Raw genomic sequence first — 22,609 nt, forward strand, 5'->3', positions numbered from 1 at the left:
GGTCGACTAGTGCGGACATATAATCTACTTGTAAGCCAAGATCTTATCTGTGGGCCTTTGCGTGGGCTCAAATATGCCTGTTCCGGGAGCATAGTGACCAAGCGGTCACCACCACCGCATCAGAGAAGAGCGCTGGTCAGTCCCTTTGTCTACAAAGGAAGATGGCGACGGGCAGGGTGTGGGAAAATGGCCGCCTGGGTCACATGTCTTGCCGAGTGCTCCCCACCTAAAAAGTGACTTGGTTAGCTGTTCCCAGCAACCTTTCTGGTTTGTAAGGCACCAAACCCTGAGGCAGGCACTTTCAACTCTTTATGCGGAAGTTCAAATCCATGGTCAGACCCAGGAGCTGAACAACTAAACGTCTCTCCCACCCGTTTGTCCTCCTTGTCCTCCTCCCCCGCTCCTTCCTCCTTCCCTTTGGCCCCAGGGTAGCAAATGAAAAAGGGAATGAATATATACCTCTGAAGTGGGAATAAACAAGGATTTCTTTAGAAACCATCTTGAGGAGCTCCTGACGTGGCTGGTGAATGAGGTCTCCCCTTAAGAACAGCAAATATTAGTCTGAAAGTGTCTCCTTTCTGTTAATTTAATCCCAGCCCCTTCTCTTCCTCAAACTTAAACTTTGGGGTAGGGCCCAGCCCCACTACCCCTAGGGTATGTTCCTCCCCTTCCAGAATATCCAAGCAGAAAATGACTCCCTCTGCCCACTCCTACCCCTTGCATATGCGCTACTCACTGCCCCTACGTTGGTGAAAGGCGTCAAACCTCTCACCCTGGAGATACACAAAACTGCGGACTCCATACGAGCCCTAACCACCTTCTCCCTTACCCCTGCGTTTGCAAATTCTTTCTGTTTCTTTAAGACCTCTCATCGCGTAAATGAACTTTCCCAGCTGAGTTAGAAACTCAGAACACCTTTCTGCATTTATCCCTTAATGCTGTAATCATTTATTTGGATGCATCTCCACGTAAATGGAGATGCAGCCTCACCTCCTGAGACTAGGGGCCATATATCTTAAAGACCTCAGCAGGACCCAGCAGAAGACTGGTTCAAATCAGGCTTCAGCAAATATATGTGAAATGTGTGAGTTTGTAGGCCTGCACCACAAATCAATAGGAAATGGACAATTTCATAAATAGCACTGGGAAATTTGGCTCACCATAAGGAGAGAAAAAACTGGATCCCTACTTATTTCCATATAAGATGGTGCAGAATTATCTTTGTCACCTACAACTGGGCAAAGACTTTCTCAACAAAGTCCCAAATGTGCAAACTATAAGGAAAAAAATGCAATGAAATCCTTGATAAGAAAGAAATTGGTGTTACTACTTTGGAAAACAATTAGGAAATTATCCAGAATAGTTGAAGGTGGGCCCTGGGACCCAGCAATTCTACTGGTAAAGATATATTTAACCTCTAGACTTTAAGTCCTAGAGAAATTCTTACACATATGCACAAGGAGGCATGAGCAAGAATATTCAATGCATAACTGTTTATGATACAGGAAAAAATCTGAACAATCTAAAAGTTCACCAACAGGAGAATGAATAAATAGCAGTACAGCCATACAATAGAATACTGAACAGCAGAAAAAATGAAATTCAGTTGCATATATCAACCCAGATAAATTTCAAAAAAACAGTGCTGAGATAAAATATAAATTATAGAAGGACATATGAAATATGAGACATTTATGTAGATTTTTTAAAATTTTTAAGTAATCTGTACACCTAATGTGGGGCTTGAACCCATATGACCCCAAGATCAAGAGTTGGGTGACTTAACCAGGCAGGTACTCCTATATAGACTTTTTAAATCTAGAAAACAATGCACTAAATTATTTATAGATTATATAAATATATAAACAATATTTTTAAAAGAGAATTAAATAGAAAATGCAGAATGGTGATTAGTTATGGGGAAGAAAACAAAGGAACAGAAAGAGAGATACACAGGGAACTTCAACTGTTTATCTAATATTTTATCTGAGTAGTAGGTACATGGGTGTGTGCTATATTATTTTCCATACTTATTTGTATGCCTGAAATATTTCATACCTTTTTTAGAAAGAATACAAGGATCTATAACAAATTTAGTGCCGGTTAAATCTAGATCAGTGGATCTCAAGCTTTGGCCAGCATCAGTGTCAGTGGGAGGGCTTGTCAGAACACTGATTGCTGGGCCCTATGCCCAGAGTTGTGTTTCAGTAAGTCTGGCAGGGCCCAGGAATTTGAATTTCTAATAAGTTTCCAAACGATGATGAGGATGGCAAAGAAGCGGGGAGAGAGAGGGAGAAGAATCACCGGGGGCTGCTACTAGTCCAGGTACCATACTTAAAGATCTACTGACAGAGAAAATGAGATTATCAGTGAATTTTGTTGTCTTCATTGTGCTTTTCTGTGTTTTCCATAGTCAAAATGAATATGAATTACTTTACAGAGAGGTTTTTGTAGTTTTAAATTCACCTTAATCTCTACTTCAAACTCTTATTTCCCACATAGTTATCCATTCTGTGGTATTTTATGCAGATTTTTTTGTTGATATATGTTCTTGCAAAATATGTATTATTGTTTGGGGTGCATGTATTTCCTCAAAATTTTTATTTTTCACTTTTTCAAAATTCAGAACATTTGAAAAATAGTACAATGAAAGTCCATATACCCTTAATATTTTTCCAGACTTGCTCTACTTCTGTTTATGTGTATATGTATACCTTTTCTTTTTTGATGAACTATATGAAAGTTGCAGGCAATGTAACACTTCACCCCTAAATAATTCAGCATACATCTACAAGAATAAGAACATTCTCCTACGCCACTACAATGCCATTATCATACGTAAGAAAATTTAACAATAAATCAGTAATACCATTAAAGATACCTTATATTCAGATTTTCAAATTGTGGCCAAAATGTTGTTAGAGCTGATCATTTTTTGATCTCAGGATCTAATCAAGTCTTATGCATTATATTTGGTTGTTGTTTTGCTTTAACTTCTTTTAATCTGGAATACTACTATATTTTGTGTGTGTTTTCTTTTACATTGATGTTTTTGAAGAGTCCAGGCAATTTCTTATAAAATGTCCCACATCTAGATTAATCTGCTCTTTCCACATGATTAGATTCAGATTAAATGTTTTCACCAATAATCATTTACTTAATATTGTATCACCTCAGGAGGCACATATTATCAGGTTGTCCCACTATGGAGGATGTTTTATGTGTGCATTTTTATCTCATTGATATCTCATTGATATCTTACTTTTTTTCATTCAGCCTTGTGTTTTAAAGTCTATCCATATGTCTGTGTGTACATCCAATCCATTGCTTCTACCTGCTCATGCTAACCACAGCCTGCCTTCACATTTTCCCTGAATATTCCAATGATAGACAGCAAGATTGCTTCCAGCTTGCTGATACCACAAATAAAACTTTGATGAACATTCCTGTGCATGTCCCCTTATTGGCCTGTATAAGAATTTCTTTGGAACATACACTCAGAACTTATGATTGCATCATAAAGTGTGCATATACTTAGTTTGACTAAGAACACCAATACTGCTAGGTGGTGTAGGAGAACTACACCATTCCACTGTTTTACCTTCAGTGTACAAGGATTCTTGTGTCCCTACGTGTTCACTAACACTTGACTTTTTCCGAAGTATTATTTTAATTTAGTGTGCATTTCTCTGATTACTAATGAATTTTTCAGCATCACTTCATATGTGTGTTAAATGCCTCTTTTGTAAAGTGCCTGCTTATATAGTTGGCCCATTTTTTCCAGTGAGTTTCCTATCTCTCCTATTGATTTGCTAGAGTTCCTTATGGAGCCTTAGCTTCTAGTCCTGTGTCAGTTTCAGACATTGCAAATATTCTCTCCCTATTTTAACTTTTTTAAGTTAGCCTTTAATAATAGAATAGATATTGTTGAATTTTAGTATCAATATTAGATAAATAAAATTTAGATAAATAAATAAAATTTAGAATAATAGAACAGAAATTGTTGAATTTGAATAGAAATTGTTGTTTTTAATGTAACCCAATCCATCAAATTTTTACTCTATGGTTTCTGGTTTGGGGGTTTTATTTAAAAACTAGTTCCCTCCTCTCAGATCAAAAGCTATTCTCCAATTTTTTTCTATTAACTTTATAGTTTCATCTTTCACCTTTTAGGTTTTTAATTCGTGTAGAATCCACTCTCATATGTACTGATAGATAGAGATGCAATTTTATTTTTTCTATGCACTGTGAGCCACATTTCCCACCATCAAACACCAAACAAACCTTACTTTTTCATTGATTTGCTGGGCCACCTTTGTCACATGAGATACACACACACAAGTCTGTCTCAGTTCTTGCACTAATACTGCCTTGCTTTTGACATTTTGTAATATAACATTTGATAGGGCAAGTACCTCTGCTTTAGTCTTCTTTTAGTATTGTCTTAGCTATATCTCCACATAAATTTTAAAAAAGAATTATCAGGATCTTCAGAAATCCAAGTGAAATTTTTAATGGGATCACACTAAATTTATAGATAAATTTTAGAGAATTGACATCAAAATAATATCTTATCCAAGAATATTGAATATCCTCTCATTTGTTGAATTCACCTTCTATGTCCTTTATTAAGAGTTTCAAGTTTTCTCTTTGGAATTGTGTATTTTTACTAATTTAATTACTAGTTGCTTTGTAGTTTTTGTTACAATTGTGAATATTTTATATTTATTTTTTTGAATAGATAATACACATACATTTTGAATATCAAAACCAAATTAAAATTATACTTTGAAAAGTGTCACTCTTGTCCGTTTTACCCAATTGCCACAATACCCACCCCCAGCAGTCACCACATTTTTTAAAATTTCTTATTGAAATATAATTAACATGCAGTGTTATATTAGTTTCAAGTATAATGATTCAATAATTCTGTACATTACTCAGTGTTCATCAAGATAAGTGTGCTCCTAATCCCCTTTACCTATTTCACTCTTCCCCCCCCAGCCACCTCCCCTCTGGCAACCTTCAATTCGTTCTCTGTATTTAAGAGTCTAGTATGGTTTTGTTTTGTTCTGTTTTGTTTAGTCTCCTTTTTCCTTTGCTCATTTGTTTTGTTTATTAAATTCCACATGTGAATGAAATCATATGGTATTATCTTTCTCTGACTTATTTCACTCAACATTATACTCTCTGTGTCCATCCATGTTGTTGCAAATGGCAAGACCTCATTCTTTTTTATGGCTGCATAGTATTCCATTATATACAGAATATTTTATATTTAATTTTTTTTCTTTTTTTATTTTTTTTAAGATTTTATTTATTTATTTAACAGAGAGAGAGATCACAAGTAGGCAGAGAGGCTGGCAGAGAGAGAGAGGGAGAAGCAGGCTCCCCGCTGAGCAGAGAGACTGACGCGGGGCTCGATCCCAAGACCCTGAGATCATGACCTGAGCCAAAGGCAGAGGCTTAACCCACTGAGCACCCAGGTGGCCCTTAATATTTTTTTCTTATACTTAAGTTTACTTTCAACAATCAAGACAGACTCTATGAATGACAAGAGGTTCAAAGAAACCCAATATTTTAACATGCTTTTTAAAAAACAAAACATACATACTGATCTCTATCTAGTATCTTTGTACAGTCAGATACTGATTTCAAGTTTCTTTCCACCTTAAGAATTGCTTTTTTTAAGTTCAACAAGGAACATTATGAAATAAGAATGGTACCAAAAAAAAGGGACAGCAATGACTGGAAGGAAAAAAGGAAGTAAAGGGAAGGAAGTAAGTAGAGAATGCCTCCTTAATTTTTATTTTTGTATATTGTTTCTTTAATGTATCAAATAGACAACCCAGTAACTGAACAGGCCAACTCCCCCAGAATAAGGAAAGACAAAAATAACAAATACATGGTGGAGGTATGTAGGTACCTTATAGTAAATCTCCCTCTTCAGAATGTTCTGTTAATCAGATTCTACAGAAAAGTATCACATTATTGAAACATCCTAAATTCAAAGGCCAGTGATCTATTTGATAAGAAGTTTGATTTTATACATACACACACACACACACACACACACACACACACACACACTACTATTTGATATAGACCACATCTTCTTTAACCATTCATCTGTTGATGGATGCTTGGGTTGCTTCCATATTTGGCTATTATAAATAATGTTACAATAAACATAGGGATACAGGTATCTTTTCAAATTAGTGTTTTCATTTTCTTGGGTAAATACCCCATGGTGGAATTACTGGATCATATAATTCTATTTTTAATTCTTGGAGGAATCTCTATACTGTTTTGCACCAATTTGCATTCCCACCAATAGTTTTCCAGGATTCCTTTCTGTCCACATCCTCTCCAACACTTGTTATTTCTTGTGTTTTTGGTAACAGCCATTCAGACATGTGCGAGGTGATATCTCACTGCAGTTTTTTTTTAAAGATTTTATTTATTTTCAGAGAGAGAGAAAGTGCACAAGCAGGGGGAGCAGCAGGCAGAGAGAGAACAGGCTCCCCGCTAAGCAAAGAGCCCAATACAGGACTTGATCCCAGGAGCTTGGGATCATGACCTGAGCCAAAGGCAGATGCTTAACAGACTGAGTCACCCAAGTGTCCCATCACTGTGGTTTTGATTTGCATTTCCTGATGATTATGGATGTTGAGCATCTTTTCATAGGTCTGTTCACCACCTGTATGTCTTCTTTGGAAAAATGTCTATTCAGGCCCTCTGTCCATTTTTTAATTGTATTTTTTTTCTTGGTTTTGAGTTGTTTAAGTTCTTTCTATATTTTGGATATCGATCCTTATCAAATCTACCATTTGTGAATATCATCTACCATTTAGTAGGTTGCCTTTTCACTTTATTGATGCTTTCCTTTGCCATGCAAATGCGTCTTCTTTTGGCATAATCCCAATAGTGTACTTTTACTTTTGTTTTCCTTATCTAGAAAAACATTTCTGTCACTGGCGTCTAAGAAATTACTGCCTATGTTTTCATCTAGGAGTTTTATGGTTTCAGGTCTCACATTTTAGGTCTTTATTTTGAATTTGTTTTGTGTATGGTATAAGAAAGTGGTCCAGTTTTATTCTTTTTCATATGGCCATCCAGTTTTTCCAGCACCATTTGTTGAAGAGACTGTATTTTCCCCATTGTATATTCTTAAACCTCTTTTGCCATAGATTAATTGACCATGTAATCATGAGTTTATTTCTGGGCTCTCTATTCTTTTCCACTGATCTATGTACCTGTTTTTTTTAAATGACAGTACCATACTGTTTTGATTCACAGTTACCGGTTTTATTAGTTTATTTTTTTATTCGTCCAGTGTTTCTTTATGCAGATACAAACAAACATAAATGTATCTTATTGAATCTCCCCCTTGCTTATACATGTATATACACGTTGCTTATTTCTCTTAATAATACATCCTGGAGGTCTTTCCATGTCAGAGCATTAGAGTTTCCTGTACATAGGAAGTCACTGTATGGAAGTGCATAGAGTACTCATTCAAAGTGTTCTATTATGTGGATATATAATAGGTTTTTTTAATGATTGCAGTCCCCTATTGTGGATGCTTGGGATGTTTTTAGTCCTTTGGTATTACAAATGGGTGCCATAATGAATAGACATTTCATACATGCACAGATAATTATGAAGGATAAATTCCAATAATTATATTTTTAACTGGTAGATGTTGCCAAAATTCCCTCCATAGGTGTACCATTTTGTACTTACCACCCATATATGAGTTTATCTGTTTTACCACAGCTGTACCAACAAAGTGTACTGTTAAAGACTTAGATTTTTTACAATGTAATAGGTAAGAAATTGTATCTTATGGTAGTTTGAATTTATATATCTCTTATTATGAGTGAGGCTGAGCATCTTTTCATATGTTTAAGGATCAATTTTATATCATTTTTTCTGAATTGTCTATATATATCCTGTATTCTTCTGTTGGATTATTGGCCTTTCCTTGATTTCTAGAATGTTGTTATATAATTAGAGAGATTAGACTTTTGTGAATTATATCATTTTCAGTGTTTTTCCTCAGTTTGTTATCCTTTTGACTTTGCTAATGGATTTTTTCCAGGCAAGTTTTGTTTTATTTTATGTAAACAAATTTATGTATTTTTAATGCATTCTGGATTTTGAGTTGTTGTTAGTGATAGATTGCATTAATGACCCCAATTGTTCATGTGTCTATGTTTCATAATCCCCTGCTATATCGACTCTGAGTGTGCCCACATAACTTGCTTTAACCAACAAACTATTGTTGCAAACTTGATATTAAGAAGAGACTTGAAAAAGCTTTTGCATATTCTGTTTCCTCTCTTGGACCCCTGCCACTGCTACAAGGACATATCCAAGCTAACTTTGGAAGGGTGTGAGAGATGTAGAAATGAGCCTAGTCCTTCCAGTCAAGGCATCCTATAGTAGCTGGTCTCTAGCCAAGCCATCAATCTTAGTGCAGACACATGAACTAGTCCAGCTAAGATCAACAGAGCCTGATCCAGATTGTAGAACCTCCCAAATGACCCACAGATTCTAAGTTTTGGTACATAAATATTCATTTTGTCTTTTTACAGAGCATTAGTTGTGGCCATAGTCCCACATCATTGCTTTTCCTTTTTGGAGATATCCTGGCTATGCATGCTTGTTATTTTTCCATTTGAACTTTTAAAAAAATATTTTATTTCTTTATTATTTGAGAGAGAGAAGGAGAGAGAGTATGTGCATGTGTGTTTGCATGCAATAGCCAGGAGAGGGGCAGAGGGGGGAGGGAGAGAGAATCTCAAGCAGACTCCTGCTGAGCACTGAGCCTGAAGTGAACTCAATCTCACAACCCTGAGATCCTGACCTGAGCTGAATCCAAGAGTCTGATGCTAAACCAACTGAGTCATTCAGGTGCCCCTTCATTTGAACTTTAATTCAGCTTGTCTAGTTTCAGAAAAAGAGAAAAATGGTATTTTAAATGAGTTTAAACTAAATTTATAAATTAATTTGACATCTTTATAATTCTGAATCTTCTTATTTAATAACATGGATGCCTTTCTATTTGTTCCTTCAGAGTGTTATAAATGTTTTCTCATAAAAGTTTTGGACATTTCTTATTAAGTTTGTTTCTAGGTATTTGCAGTAGACTAAACATTTGTGTGCCTCCAAATTTCGGATGTTGAAACCTAACCCCCAGTGTGATTGTATTTGGAGGTAGGGCTTTTGGAAAGTGATTAAGTCATGAGGTGGGAGCCCTCATGAGTGGAATTAGTGCCCCAGCGGGCCCAACTAGAAGATGGCTATCTATGAACCAAGGAGCAGCCCTCAACAGAGATGGAATCTGTCTGCCTTGATCTTGGGCTTTTCAGCCTCTAGAACTGTGAGAAATAAATTTCTGTTGTTTATAGGCCACCCAGTCTATGGTATTCTGTTATAAGCACCTACAATGGACTAGGACAGTATTTCACCTTTTCTGTTGCTATTATAAATGGAGCCTTCTCCTCCATGTATCTTTTTTTTTTTTAAGATTTTACTTATTTCTACACGCAACATGGGGCTCAAACTCACAACCTCAAGAGCAAGAGTGGCATGCTCTACCAATTGAGGCAGCCAGATGCTCCTCTTCTATATATCTTCTAACTAGATGATTTCTATATATTAATTTTATAGCCTTCTACCTTATATTAGTTTTTCTATTGATTTGCTTGGGTTTTCTGACTATATAATCTTATCTATAAATAATGATAGTTTTACCTCCTCATTTCCAATTTTATACTTCTAAATTCTTCTTGTTTTTTAATTATAATGCTTGCTACCTCCAATACAATTGGAGGTGTACAATACAATGTAAATTATAGTGGAGAAAGTAGACAACCTGGCCTAGTTTCAGATTTTAGCATATAAATGCTTATTATAATATAAATGCTACTAGTGTTTCCTGGTTAAGTGAAATGCTGGACTGCTGGATTTGGGGAGATATACACACAAACATATACATAATTAAATCATATCAAGGAAGAAACCCTATATTCCTCTTATTGAATGTTTTTTATAAAGAATGGGTATTGAATTTTGCCAAATGATTCTTTAGCATCTCTGAAAATGATATGATTTTTCTCCTTAGATTTAATAATATGTTAGATTATATTAATGGATTTTGTAAGAATTAATGATTCTTGCTTTCTTGGGATAAACCCCACACAGTCATGGATTCTGTTTGTTAATATTTTATTTGGAATTTTGCATTGCTAAAAAAAGAATTTTGTATTGCTATTCATAAGTGAATATTGGTCTATATAATTTTCTTTATTTTTTTGTAGAATCTTTGTCAGGTCTTGGTATCAATATTATACTCAATTTACAAAAAAGAATTTGAAAGTGTTCCTCCTTCATCTAGACTCGGGAAAATAAAAATAGCATTCAGATTACCTGCTTTTTAGTGTTAGTAGACTTCCCCTGTGAAAGCATCATAGTCCGTTACCTTTGGGGAAAAGTATCTCTTTAACCCTTTCTTTATTTCTTCCATGGAAGTTGGCCAAATGGGTTTTTCTCTTTTAGAGTCAAATTAAAGTAAATTATATTTCTCTAGGATATTTTCCATGTCTTCCAGGTATTTAAACAATTTGCATAGAGTTGGACATAAACATAAAAGAAATCTTTTATGTTTAAAATATCATCTTATTATGCTTATGTCCAACTTTTCATTTCCCTAATTTGTATATTTGTGCTTTCTCCTTTTTTCTTTTTCTCTCTTTTTAGAGGAGGGGGAGGGGCAGGGGGAGAGAGAGAATCTTAAGCAGGCTCCATGCTCAGCACAGAGCCCAATGCAGGGCTCACCTCATGGCCCTGAGATCATGACCTGAGCCAAAACCAAGAGTCAGATCCTTAACTGACTGAGCCGCCTAGGGGCTTTCTCCTTTTCTTGATTATGCTGTTTAATGGCTTACATATTTCTATTTAACAGAATCAGCTCATCTATTTATCAGTTCTACTGTTAATCTGTTTTCTAACTTAATTATTTGAACTTCACTGTTTTTTTTTTCCTTCTGTTCTCCTGAACTTTATTATTTCTTCTTTCTCTAAATTTTTGAGTTGGATGCTTAGTCATTTAATTTCTCCCTTGTTTTTAATACAAGTATTTTAAGGGTATGAACTTTGCTTTATTTGTATCCATTGATTCTGATATGTAATATTTTCATTATCATTGTCTAGAAATTCAGGAGTTTTGATTTGAGTGTCCCTTCTGACCCAAGAGTTGTTTGACAGAGAGATTTTACATATTCAGATGGAAGATCCATTTTACATTGATTTCGTTTTATTTAGTGTGATCAGTGAACATTGTATTAGTTCTCATTTTTGGAATTTGTTGAGATTTTCTTCTTGGCCTAATATTGATTTTGTTATTTAGTTTTTTTTAGTATTCTTCAGGGTTTTTTGTTTGTTGTTTTTGTTGATTTGATCTGTCCTGGAATGAGAAAGGTGAGTTAAATTTTTCCTGGTTTTTGTGTGTTTCAATCTATTCTCTATTTTTCTTGTATCCCTTAATATCTTAGTTTTATGAAAGCTGCTATGTTATTTGGTACAAAAATAGTCGTAACTTTATATGTCCCTTGTAATTTGTGGCTTTTTTGCCTCAATTAATGCTTTTTTTTTAAGATTTTATTTATTTATTTGACAGAGAGAAATCACAAGTAGGCAGAGAGGCAGGCAGAGAGAGAGGAGGAAGCAGGCTCCCTGCTGAGCAGAAAGCCCGATGCGGGGCTCGCACCCAGGCCCTGGGATCATGACCTGAGCCGAAGGCAGTGGCTTAACCCACTGAGCCACCCAGGTGCCCCAATTAATGCTTTTTTATAGCAAACTTTCTATTTTGGAATAATTTTAGATTTACAGAACAGTTGAAAAGATAGTGCAAAGTTTCCATATATTCTTCACATAGTTGACCCTCATGTTACTATTTTGTATGACATTTGTCAAAACTAAGTATTGGTACATTGCTATTAACTAAACACCAGACTTTATTCAGATTTCACTGATTTTTCCACTAATATTCCTTTTCTGTTCCAGACCCCAACCCAGAATCCCATATTGCCTTTAGTCATATCTCCTTCAATCTGTGATACTTCCTCAATCTATCCTTGTTTTTCATAACTTTGACACTCTTAATGCCTTTGGTTTTGAGTTCCCGACTTGTCTGATAATTGAGATTGCAACCCACATTTTCTTTATTTGCATTTGACTGGTATACCTTTGTCCTTTCTTGTATATTTAACCTTTCTGAATCAATTTGTTTTAATTGATTTCCTTTATTTATTTGAGAGAGAGAAAGAGAGAGAGAGAACACATGCATACATGAGAGGGGGAGGAGCTGAGGGAGAAGACAAGCAGTCTCCACCCTGAGCACAGAGCCCATCACAGGGCTGGATCCCCAAGACCCCACCCAAGACAGTAACCCTAGCCAAAATCAGGAGTCTGATGCCCAACCAACTGAGCCACCCAGGCACCCCTTAATTCATTTTCTTGAATACACCATTTGGGTTTTACTCAGTGATCCAAAGTAAAACATGTTTTTCTTTAAACAAATAAGTTAAGACCATTTATATTTATTGATATAAAAGATGTTTGATGTTAATATTTTCATATTATTTTAAGTTTTATTTTCCTTTTTAGCTATATGTTTAAATATTAAAAGTATTTTACTATGTAGTCTGTTTTGTTTGGTATTTTTGTAGTTACCCTAACATTTAGTAAGGTTTACATTTTGGCTTAGTGACTAATATTAGGTATCTTTTTTTTTAATTATATTTTTTTCTATTTGTTTATTGCTAATACAAAGAAATACTGTTCCTAGAAAAGAACACAGGCATAATTTCTTTGACATCACCCTTAGCAACATTTATCTAGATATTTCTCCTAAGAGAGGCAAAACCAAAGCAAAATTTAACTGTTGGGACTATACCAAAATAAAATGCTTTTGCACAGGAAAGGAAACCATCAACAAAACAAAAAGATGACCTACTGAATGGGAGAAGATATTTACAAATGATATATCTGATAAGGGGTTAATATTCAAATATATAAAGAACTTATAACAGACCTATGAAAACATGCTCAACATCACTCATCATCAGGGAAATGCAAATCAAAACCACAGTGAGATATCACCTCACACCTGTCAGAATGACTATTGTCAAAAAGACAAGAAATAACAAGTGTAGAGAGGATGTGGAGAAAGAGGAATCCTTGTGCACTATCAGTGGGAATACAAATTGGTACAGCCACTGTGGAAAACAGTATAGAGGAATCCATCAGAATCCTAGAGAAAAACGCAGGCAGCAACCTCTTTGACTTCAGCCACAGCAACTTTTTGCTAGACACATTTCCAAAGGCAAGAGAAATAAAAGCAACAATGAACTGTTGGGACTTCATCAAAATAAGCTTTTGCACAGCGAAGGAAACTGAAAGGCAACCTTTGGAATGGGAGAAGATAGGGGCCTCGGTGGCTTAGTTGGTTAAGCATCTGCCTTTGGCTTGGGTCATGATCCCAGGGTCCTGGGATCAAGCCCTGCATTGGGCTTGCTGCTCAGCAGGGTGTCTACTTCTCCCTTTTCTCCCCACTTGTGCTCTCTCTCTTGCTATCTCTGTCTCTCTCAAATAAATAATAAAATTTAAAAAAAAAAAAAAAGGAATGGGAGAAGATATTTGCAAAAGTCTTATCAGATAGAGGGCTAATATCCAAAATCTATAAAGAACTTACGAAACTCAACACCCAACAAAACCCACAAAAAATCCAGTCAAGAAATGGGCAAAAGGGGGCACCTGGGTGGCTCGTGGGTTGAAGCCCCTGCCTTCAGCTCGGGTCATGATCACAGGGTCCTGGAATTGAGCCCCGCATCGGGCTCTCTGCTCAGTGGGGAGCCTGCTTTCTCCTCTCTCTGCCTGTCTTTCTGCCTACTTGTGATCTCTGTCAAATAAATAAATAAAATCTAAAAAAAAAAAAAAGCAATGGGCAAAAGACATGAACAGACATTTCTCCAAAGAAGACATACAAATGGCCAACTGACACATGAAAAATTGCTCCCCATCTTTTGGAATCAAGGAAATACAAATCAAAACTATAATGAGATACTAATTCACACCAGTCAGAATGACTGAAACTAACAACTCAGGAAACAACAGGTGTTGGTGAGAATGTGGAGAAATGGGAACCCTCTTACACTCTTGGTGGGAATGCAAACTGAAAAACAGTATGGAGTCTCCTTAGAAAGTTAATAGAGCTACCCTACAACCCAGCAATTGCACTTCTAAGCATTTATCCAAAGGATACAAACATAGTGATTTGAAGGAACACATGCACCCCAATGTTTATAGCAGCAGTGTCCACAATAGCTAAACTATGGAAGGAGCCCAGATGTCAATCCATAGATGAATGGATAAAGAAGACGGATATTACTCAGCCATCAGAAAGAATGAAATCTTGCCATTTGCAATGATGTTTATGGAATTAGACGATATTATGCTAAGTAAAATATGTCAGTCAGAGAAAGATAAATATCACACAATTTCACTCATATATGGAATTTAAGAAACAAAACAGATGAACATATAAGAAAGGAAGAAAAAAGAAAATTTAATATGAAAACAGAAATGGCAACAAACCATAAGAGATTCTTAACTATAGGAAACAAACTGAGGGTTGCTGGAGGGGAGGTGGGGGGGATGGGGTAACTTGGTATAGAGCATTAAGGGGGGCACTTGATGTAATGAGCACTGTGTATTATATGCAACTGATGTATCGCTAAACTCTACCTCGGAAACTAATACACTATATGTTAATTAAATTGATTTTAAACTTAAAAATTAAAAATGCAACTGCCGGGGCGCCTGGGTGGCTCAGTGGGTTAAGCCGCTGCCTTCGGCTCAGGTCATGATCTCAGGGTCCTGGGATCGAGTCCCGCATCGGGCTCTCTGCTCAGCGGGGAGCCTGCTTCCCTCTCTCTCTCTCTCTCTCTGCCTGCCTCTCTGTCTACTTGTGATCTCTCTCTGTCAAATAAACAAATAAAATCTTTAAAAAAAAAATGCAACTGCCATATGATCCCATAATTCCACTACTGTGTATTTACCCAAGGAAAATGAGAACAGTAATCCAAAAACATATATGCACCCTTACATTTTTGCAGCATTATTTACAATAGCCAAGATATAGAAGCAATCTAAGTATCTATCAATAGGTGAACACATAAGAATGATGTGTTATATATACACAATTGAATATCACACAGCCACAAAAAAGGATGAGATTGTGCCATTTGGGACAGCATGGATGGACCTAGAGAGTACTATGCTAAGTGAAATAAGTCAAAGACAAATACCATGATTCCATTCATAAGTGGAATCAAAAAATGAATAAACAAAAAGCACAATCAGACCTATAATTACGGAGAACAAACTGATGGTTTCCAGAGGGGAAGGAGTTGGAGTCAGGCAAAATGGGTGAAGGGGAGTGGGGTATACAGGCTTCTAGTTATGGAATGAATAAGTCAGGGGAATAAAAGGCACAGCAGAAGGAATACAGTCAGGGTGCCTGAGTGTCTCAGTCTATTAAGCATCCAATGCTTGATCTTGACTCACATCTTGATGTCATGGTCATGAGTTCAAGTCCCATACTGGGCTCTGCACTGTGCATGGAGCCTACTTTTAAAAAAATTAAAAGAGAGGAGTCAAGATGGCAGAGGAGTAGCAGACTGAGATGACAACAGGTCGCAGGAATTCACCTAGATATTTATCAAACCAGTACTAACACCTACAAATCCAACAAGATCGAAGAGAAGAGAAGAACAAAGAGAAGAATCACAGCAATTCTAGGAACAGAAAACCAACCACTTTCTGAAAAGTAGGACATGCGGAGAAGGGAATCTGAAGTGAAGGGAAGATAGACCGCAGGAGGAGGAGCCAGCTTCTGGCAAGCAACAGAGCAATGGAGCACAAAATTTGAACTTTTAAAAGTGCTCCACTGAGGGACATCTCTCCAGAGGCCAAACAGGGGTGGAGCCCTCGAGGGGACAGTGTAGTCTCAGGCCCTGCGGGGCCACAGAAGGATGCAGAGTGTCTGAGTATAGCAGAGCTTGCAGGTATCAGAGCAGGGAAGCTGGCTACAGAGACAGAGATGAGGAGTGAGCTCTCAGCTCAGGGTTACCTTAAACTGTGACCCACGGCACAGTTGGGCCACTGCTCTTTGAGCAGGTACCCCACAAGTAGCAGGTCTGGGGAAACCGACCTTCTTTCTCTGGAGAAAGGAATCTGCTGGTTTGGAGACTCCAAGCAGGGCTGTGTGCCAAAGACAGAAATGCTCAGTCACAAGCCAGGTAAGCTCGGAGTGTGGCCAGAGACTAGGGAGACAGGAGTGATTGTGTGCTTTTCTCTGAGGGCACATTGAGGAGTGGGGCCCTGAGCTCTCGGCTCCCCCAGGCTGGAGATTGGGAGGCCGCCATTTTCATTCCCATCCTCCAGAACTCTGTGGAAATCAGAAAGCGTTCAGGGAACAAAAGCTCCTGAGAATGGACCCGAGCGGATTACTTAGCCCGGCTACTGGCAAGGGCAGCACAATTCTGCCTCAGGCAAAGACATCTGAGAATCACTACAACGGCCCCTCTCCAGAAGATCAGCAAGAACATCCAGCTAAGTCCAAGCTCACTGATCAAGGAGAACAGCAGAATTCCAGAGGAGGAGAAAGCAAAGCATGGAATTCATGGCTTTCTCCCCATGATTCTTTAGCCTTGCAAAGTTAATAAATTTTTTTAATTTTTTTTCTTATTCTAATTTTTTAATTTTCTCTTTCCTCTTGTAATGTTTTTTAACTAGTTTATCTTAATAATAACTTTCTAAACCAAATCTTTTTAAACCTTCATTATTATAGTCATATTTATCCTTCATTGTATCTAACTTTATTTTTTGTATACATATACGGTTTTTTTCTTTTAAAAATTTTTTGGGATAGTTTCTTCTAATCAAAATATACCATAAATTACCACAAAAAAAAAGAACAAGAGGCAGTACCAAATGCTAGGGACCTAATCAATATGGACATTGGTAATATGTCAAATCTAGACTTCAGAACGACAATTCTCAACGTGCTAGCTGGGCTCAAAAAAGCATGGAAGATATTAGAGAAACCCTGTCTGGAGAAATAAAAGCCCTTTCTGGAGAAATAAAAGAACTAACATGTAAAATCTAACCAAGCTGAAGTTAAAAAAAAAAAAAAGCTATTAATGGGGTGCAATTAAAAATGGAGGCTCTTACTGCTAGGATAAATGAGGCAGAAGAAAGAATTATGATATAGAGGACCAAATAACAGAGAATAAAGAAGCTGAGCAAAAGAGGGACAAACAGCTACTGGACCACGAGGGGAGAATTTGAGAGATAAGTGATACCATAAGACAAAACAATATTAGAATAATTGGGATTCCAGAAGAAGAAGAAAGCGAGAGGGGAGCAGAAGGTATATTGGAGTGAATTATTGTAGAGAATTTCCCTAATATGACAAAGGGAACAAGCATCAAAATCCAGGAGGCACAGAGAACCCCCTCAAAATCAATAAAAATAGGTCCACACCCTGCCATCTAATAGTAAAACTCACAAGTCTTAGTGACAAAGAGAAAATCCTGAAAGCAGCCCAGGACAAGAAGTCTCTAACATACAATGGTAAAAATATTAGATTGGCAGTGGACTTATCCACAGAGACCTGGCAGGCCAGAAAGAACTGGCATGATATATTCAGAGCACTAAATGAAAAAAACATGCAGCCAAGAATACTAGATCCCACTAGGCTATCAGTGAAAATAGAAGGAGAGATAAAAAGCTTCCAGGACAAACAAAAGATAAAGGAATTTGTAAACAGCAAACCAGCCCTACAGGAAATATTTAAAGGGGTCCTCTAACCAAAGAGAAAGCCTAAAGGTAGTAGACCAGAAAGGAATAGAGACAATATACAGGAAGATTCACCTTACAGGCAATAAAATGGCACTAAATTCATATCTCTCAATAGTTACCCTGAATGTAAATGGGCTAAATGCCCCCAATCAAAAGACACAGAGTATCAGAATGGATAAAAAAACAAAACCCATCAATATGCTGTCTACAAGTACCTCATTTTAGACTGAAAGACACCTCCAGATGTAAAGTCATGGGGGTGGAAAACAATTTACCATGCTAATGGACATCAAAAGAAAGCTGGGGTGGCACTTCTTATATCAGATCAATTAGATTTTAAGCCAAAGACTATAATAAGAGATGAAGGACACTATATCATACTCAAAGGGTGTGCCCAACAAGAAGATCTAACAATTTTAAATATCTATGCCCCTAACATAGGAGCAGCCAACTATATAAACCACTTAATAAGAGAATCAAAGAAACACATCGACAATACTACAATGATAGTAGGGGACGTTAACACCCCCCTCACTGAAATGGACAGATCATCCAAGCAAAAGATCAACAGGGAAATAAAGGCCTTAAATGACACACTGGACCAGATGGACATCACAGATATATTCAGAACATTCCATCCCAAAGCAACAGAATACACATTCTTCTCTAGTGCACATGGAACATTCTCCAGAATAGATCACATCCTGAGTCACAAATCAGGTCTCAACTGGTACCAAAAGATTGTGATCATTCCCTTTATATGTTCATACCACAATGCTCTGAAGCTAGAACTCAATCACAAGAGGAAAGTTGGAAAGAACCAAAATAAATGGAAGCTAAAGAGCATCCTACTAAAGAATGAACAGGTCAACAGGAAATTAAAGAATTGAAAAAATTGGGGCGCCTGGGTGGCTCAGAGGGTTAAAGCCTCTGCCTTCGGCTCAGGTCATGGTCCCAGGGTCCTGGGATCGAGCCCCACATCGGGCTCTTTCCTTGGTGGGGAGCCTGCTTCCTCCTCTCTCTCTCTGCCTGCCTCTCTGCCTACTTGTGATCTCTCTCTGTCCAATAAACAAATAAAATCTTTAAAAAAAAAAAAGAAAAAAAAAGAATTGAAAAAATTCATGGAAACAAATGATAATGAAAACACAATGGTTCAAAACCTGTGGGACACAGCAAAGGCAGTCCTGAGAGGAAAAAATATAGTGATACAAGCCTTTCTCAAGAAACAAGAAGGGTCTCAAATACACAACCTAACCCTACACCTAAAGGACCTGGAGAAAAAACAGCAAAGAAAGCCTAAACCCAGCAGGAGAAGAGAAATAATAACGATCAGAGCAGAAATCAATGAAATAGAAACAAACAAAAAAAAATAGAACAAATCAATGAAACTAGGAGCTGGTTCTTTGAAAGAATTAATAAGATTGATAAACCCCTGGCCAGACTTATCCAAAAGAAAAGAGAAAGGACCCAAAGAAATAAAATCATGAATGAAAAGAGGAGCGATAGGGGTGCCTGGGTGGCTCAGTGGGTTAAAGCCTCTGCCTTCAGCTCAGGTCATGATCCCGGGGTCTTGGGATCGAACCCCCGCATCAGGCTCTCTGCTTGGCAGGGAGCCTACCTCCCCCATCCCCTACCTACCTCTCTGCCTACTTGTGATCTCTGTCTGTCAAATAAATAAATAAGATCTTTTTTTAAAAAATCTCCAAACAAACAAGAACCCAGGGCCAGACAGCCTCCCAGGGGAATTCTACCAAACATTTAAAGAAGAATTAATACCTATTCTCCTGAAACTGTTCCAGAATATACAAATGGAAGGAAAACTTCCAAACTCATTTTATGAGGCCAGCATTACCTTGATCCCAAAACCAAACAAAGACCCCATCAAAAAGGAGAATTACAGACCAATATCCTTGATGAACACAGATGTGAAAATTCTCACCAAAATACTAGCCAATAGGATCCAACAGTACATTAAAAGGATTATTCACCACGACCAAGTGGATTTATTCCAGGGCTGCAAGATTGGTTCAACATGCACAAATCAATCAATGTGATACATTAATAAAAGAAAGAATGAGAAATATATGATACTCTCAGTAGATGCTGAAAAAGCATTTGAGAAAGTACAGCATCCTTTCTTGATCAAAACTCTTCAAAGTGTAGGGATAGAGGGTACATACTTCAATATCATCAAAACCATCTATGAAAAACCCATAGCAATTATCATTCTCAATGGAGAAAAACTGAGAGATTTTCCACTAAGGTCAGGAACACGGCAGGGATGTCCATTATCACCACTGCTATTCAACATACTACTAGAAGTCCTAGCCTCAGCAATCAGACAACAAAAAGAAATTAAAGGGGGGCACCTGGGTGGCTCAGTGGGTTAAGCCTCTGCCTTCAGCTCGGGTCATGATCCCAGGGTCCTGGGACTGAGCCCCACATCGAGCTCTCTGCTCAGCAGGTAGCCTGCTTCCTCCTCTCTCTCCCTGCCTGGCTCTCTGCCTACTTGTAATCTCAGTCTATCAAATAAATAAATAAATAAATCTTTTTTTTTAATTAAAGGCATCCAAATCAGCAAAAAAGAAGTCAAACGATCACTCTTTGCAGATGATATGATACTACATGTGGAAAACCCAAAAGACTCCACTCCAAATCTGCTAGAACTTGTACAGGAATTCAGTAAAGTGTCAGGATATAAAATCAATGCACAGAAATCAGTTGCATTTCTATAAATCAACAACAAGACAGAAGAAAGAGAAATTAAGGAGTCAATCCCATTTACAATTGCACCCAAATCCCTAAGATACCTAGGAATAAACCTAACCAAAGAGGCAAAGAATCTGTACTCCGAAAACTATAAGGTACTCAGGAAAGAAATTGAGGAAGAAACAAAGAAATGGAAAAATGTTCTATGCTCATGGATTGGAAGAACAAATATTGTGAAAATGTCTATGCTACCTAAAGCAATCTACACATTTAATGCAATACCTATCAAAATACCATACATTTTTTTCAAAGAAATGGAACAAATAATCCTAATATTTATTGGAACCAGAAAAGACCTTGAATAGCCAGAGGAATGTTGAAAAGAAAGCCAAAGTTGGTGGCATCACAATCCCAGACTTCAAGCTCTATTACAAAGCTGTCATCATCAAGACAGTATGGTACTGGCACAAAAACAGACACATAAATCAATGGAACAGAATAGAGAGCCCAGAAATAAACCCTCAACTCTATGGTTGACTAATCTTTGACGAAACAGGAAAGAATGTCCAATGGAAAAAAGACAGTCTCTTCAACAAATGGTATTGGGAAAATTGGACAGCCACATGCAGAAGAATGAAACTGGACCACTTCCTTACACCACACACCAAAATAGACTCAAAATGGATGAAAGTCCTCAATGTGAGAAAGGAATCCATCCAAAATCTTGAGGAGAACACAGGCAGCAACCTCTTCGACCTCAGCCGCAGCAACTTCTTCCTAGATACGTCGCCAAAGGAAAGGGAAGCAAGGGCAAAAATGTACTATTGGGACTTCATCAAGATCAAAAGCTTTTGCACAGGGGCGCCTGGGTGGCTCAGTGGGTTAAGCCGCTGCCTTCAGCTCAGGTCATGATCTCAGAGTCCTGGGATCGAGCCCCGCATCGGGCTCTCTGCTCAGCAGGGAGCCTGCTTCCTCCTCTCTCTCTGCCTGCCTCTCTGCCTGCTTGTGATCTCTCTGTCAAATAAATAAATAAAATCTTTTAAAAAAAAAAGCTTTTGCACAGGAAAGGAAACAGTTAACAAAAACAAAAACCAACTGACAGAATGGGAGAAGATGTTTTCAATGGACGTATCAAATAAAGGGCTAGTATCCAAAATCTATAAAGAACTTATCAAACTCAACACCCAAAAAAACAAATAATCCAATCAAGAAATGGGCAGAGGACATGAACAGACATTTTTTGCAAAGAAGAAATCCAAATGGCCAACAGACATTGAAAAATTGTTCTACATAGCTTGGAATCAGGGAAGTACAAATTAAAACCACAGTGAGATACCACCTCATACCTGTCAGAATGGCTAAAATTAACAAGTCAGGAAATGACAGATGTTGGCGAGGATGCGGAGAAAGGGGAACCCTCCTATACTGTTGGTGGGAATGCAAGCTGGTATAGCCCTTCTGGAAAACAGCATGGAGGTTCCTCAAAAAGTTGAAAATAGAGCTACCCTATGACCCAGCAATCACACTAATGGGTATTTACCCTAAAAATACAAATGTAGTGATCCAAAGGAGCACGTGCACCCAAATGTTTATAGCAGCCATGTCCACAATAACCAAACTATGGAAAGAACCTAGATGTCCATCAACAGATGAATGGATAATGAAGATGTGGTATAGATATACAATGGAATACTACACAGCCATCAAAAGAAATGAAATCTTGCCATTTGCAACAACATTGGTGGAACTAGAGGGTATTACGATTAGCAATATAAGTCAATCAGAGAAAGACAATTATCATATGATCTCTCTGATATGAAGACTTTGAGAGGCAAAGTGGGGGGCTTGGGGGGGCAGGGAAGAAAAAAATGAAACAAGAGGGGATTGGGAGGGACACAAATCATAAGAGACTCTTAATCTCACAATACAGACTGAGGGTTGCAGGGTGGTGCGGGGGGAGGAGAGG

General features: G+C 37.5%; 1 protein-coding gene across 1 annotated transcript in view; it reads right to left on the minus strand.

Annotated features, from left to right (window-relative positions):
* GNL3L (G protein nucleolar 3 like) overlaps positions 1 to 22,609 on the minus strand; it is a 60,076-nt gene that overhangs the window by 26,594 nt on the left and 10,873 nt on the right. The gene's annotated exons all lie outside the window — the stretch shown is intronic.

Source organism: Lutra lutra, chromosome X, assembly GCF_902655055.1.
Source record: "Lutra lutra chromosome X, mLutLut1.2, whole genome shotgun sequence".
Taxonomy (NCBI): Eukaryota; Metazoa; Chordata; class Mammalia; order Carnivora; family Mustelidae; genus Lutra; species Lutra lutra.